Raw genomic sequence first — 3,161 nt, forward strand, 5'->3', positions numbered from 1 at the left:
GAATGTGCCCTCTAACACATGCCCCATTAGCTGTTCATTTTCCAGGAGACTCTGGCAGCTCCTGAAAGCTCAGCAAAGAACACGACGTAAAGTGTTTTGTGCTGAAGAATATGAACCTCAAACTCTTCCTGGAGGTAGGTCTTCAGGAGTGAACATGTGGGTCTCTGGTCCCACCATCACAACCTGGTGCCCCCCATGCTGAGCCAGTGACTGCCATCCAAAGGGACAACCAAAGTTTCCTATCATCCACTAGAGCCAGGACTGAGCAGCAGAAGATATGAAACCATCTTTGATTTGGAGATTCTGCCACACATGCTCTGCATGGACCAGACAGATGGGGAGAATGTGGTTCATGCAGGACTGTTCTACCTTTCCTATTACTTGTATGTTAGCGTTTCTGGTAATGAAGAAAATAAACAGGTTCACTTACACTAAAAAGCTGTATACTGCCATGGGTTCTAACAGAGCCTGGAACACTTCCAGGTAACATACTAGACAGAGGAAAATGCCGCACTCATACGGTCTTCAATGTTAGTAGTGTTTATTTCAACATCGACATTTCGGTCAAAAAATATGGACCTTCCTCATCTTGAGGGCCGAAAGGTCGATTTTTGAATAAATACTACTAACATTGAAGACTGCGTTAGTGCGCCATTTGTTCTTAGCGTTTCTGGTAGGTCAGATAGATCTGCTTCTTTCTATTTCTAGTAACCTACAGTGACACGGAAGTAGACTCAGAAATGTAACACATTCTTACCTTGGTTAGAGGCTTCTTGAGAGCACAGTTGATGCCTCCTATGAACACCATATTGGGCATTACTGGCCTTGGGTACTCAAAGACAAAGTCATATCTCAGGAGCCAGACTGAGGTCCTTCTGAAGAGCTGGGGAGCGGTCACTTCTCTCTGCAGGAACTCTGATCCCATGCGCTCAAATGCTGAAAAGAATCCACGGCAATAATAGGGCTCCACTAGCTTGACCAGCATGTTCTGCAACCGCTGCAGAAAGGTCATGTGGTCCGAGTACTGAGTGAATAATGAGGGTACATAGGAAATGGGGCTTGTGCACTGTGCACTATCGTAGTCATAGGCGCAGGGCAGCCCCCTTAGGAAATTCACCGAGGGAATATCAAGGTACTCGGCTATTATCACCCCACAAAATGACAAAGGATCTGTGAGCACAGCATCAAACTTCTCCTTCTGAACATACTCAATGAGCTCCTTGTTGTTTAAAAAGCTCTTAGACATGGAATAGAGGAGTTGGAATACATCGCCCATACTTGTGTACATGGTGAGGATGACTCCTGGGACGGACTGTTTTATGAAATGATCACTTGCAAATTTGAGTAGCGCATGGTGGATTTCATCCTTGCTGTAAGGAACGGGATATGTCTTTGTAGTATAGAGTTTAGACCTATACATGTCCAAGCTGCTTTCAGGAATCACCACCACAACCTGGTGCCCATTTTGTGCCAGCCTCTCCACCACAGGGCGCATGCTGAGCCAGTGACTGCCATACATGGGGACTACCAGAAGCTTCCCCCCATCAGTCAGGCTCAGAGCTCCTAGGAAGAGGAGCAGCTGAGTAGCAAAGCTAGGGGATGAGGGTAACACCATTTCTGAGGGTGAATCGTGCACAGAATGCTTCCGGTTTTATATCTGGAACAACTCGTCTTTCATTACTTGGCAGAATGTTGGGTCCATGTGCAATGAACTATATGACATCTGGACAGGACTTTATTTTTGACCAATCCACATTTTTAGTGTCGGGTGAATTAGCACATTAGGAAAACAGATGTGTTTGCTAAAAGAAGGCTAATCTGTAGGCAATTGTGTCTCATCCGTAAATCATAAAAATTGGAGGGATAAAGGTGAAAGGAAAGGAGATAATTATGCAACTGGTTGATTTGCCATTGTGCTGTATCTGGGCCCTAGAAGGTTATAGAATTCCTAATCTTGTACAGAAAGGTTACCAGACCTTACCCTTACTGCACACAAAATCCCTCTCATTTCCCGAGGTAGGCTGACATCTTTCCACTGTCCTCAAGTTCGTAGACATTTTGGGGGTATAATGTTTGGTGATATTAGGGTGATGAGGTTCTAAAGAGTTGGCTTCATTTCTTAGGCGTGATAAGAATTTTGGAACCCAAACATATGTTATCCACCTTTGGGATTACTGTTGTTTTTGAGGGTTAATTGTGTGGGCCCACACAGAGTAACACCCTTTTTCATCACATAGCGCTGGGGTGACTCACCAGAAGTTAGGCCATGCCCTCTTTTTCCTGAAGACAGTGACATGATGATAGAATATATATAGTGCAGGCGAAGGATCTGGAAGTGAGGTCCCTGGTTAAGTCATAGAGGAGGGATCTCACTATCTATAGTGTATATAGGTTCAGTTTATAGAAATGGGTTGGATAAAGATCCTCTATTGTTTTATAGTCGGGACAGTGCCCTAATCAGAGAGCATCCCTAGCGATGGTTCCCTACTACTCTCTGAGTTCACAGAGGAAGCCTATGCATATATGGGGTTCCCCAAACTGTAACCCTGGGGCATAGCTGGATCAGCCCAAGTGGAGGGTCCATAGCTGACTCTCACACTGAAAGCCATGAGGTGGCATTCTATATCCAAGATGTGGATACTGCCGACAGACAGAGTTTGTTGTAAGGCCCAACAGGGGCCCACAGGAGATGGAGCGATACCGACAGCAGAAGGCTCAGTAAGGTAATATAGGAAGTCAGGGCTGGTGCAAGGAGAGTCCTAGGTGAGTCTTCTGACCCCCCCATCTCCCCCAAAAATTCTAACTTAAATTGTTTTATCTTATACCTAGTAGATTATTTCTAACATTCATACAACTTCCCCCCCCCCCTTTTCCCACTCTCCCGGACACTCTCTCCCTTCCACTGACACTCTCTAGCCCACCACTAACACTCTCTCTCCCCCCCCACCCACTGACACTTCTCCCCATGGCACTCTCTCTTCCACAGCTCCACTGACATTCTCTCTCCGCCCTCTGACACTCTCTCTCCACCACTGACTCTCTCTCCTCCCCCACACTGAAACTCTCTCCCCCCTCCACTGACTCTCTCTCTCTCACCCCCCTAACTGACTCTCCCCCACTCACATTCTCTCCCCCCCATTGACACTTTCTCCCCCACAACT

The 3,161-nt window shown here is 46.4% G+C and overlaps 1 pseudogene; it reads right to left on the reverse strand.

Annotated features, from left to right (window-relative positions):
* Nucleotides 1–639: 639 nt before the first annotated feature.
* LOC142498818 (UDP-glucuronosyltransferase 1A6 pseudogene) lies at nucleotides 640–1,630 on the reverse strand (annotated as a pseudogene).
* Nucleotides 1,631–3,161: the final 1,531 nt, after the last annotated feature.

Source organism: Ascaphus truei, chromosome 7 (genome assembly GCF_040206685.1).
Source record: "Ascaphus truei isolate aAscTru1 chromosome 7, aAscTru1.hap1, whole genome shotgun sequence".
NCBI classification, from domain to species: domain Eukaryota; kingdom Metazoa; phylum Chordata; class Amphibia; order Anura; family Ascaphidae; genus Ascaphus; species Ascaphus truei.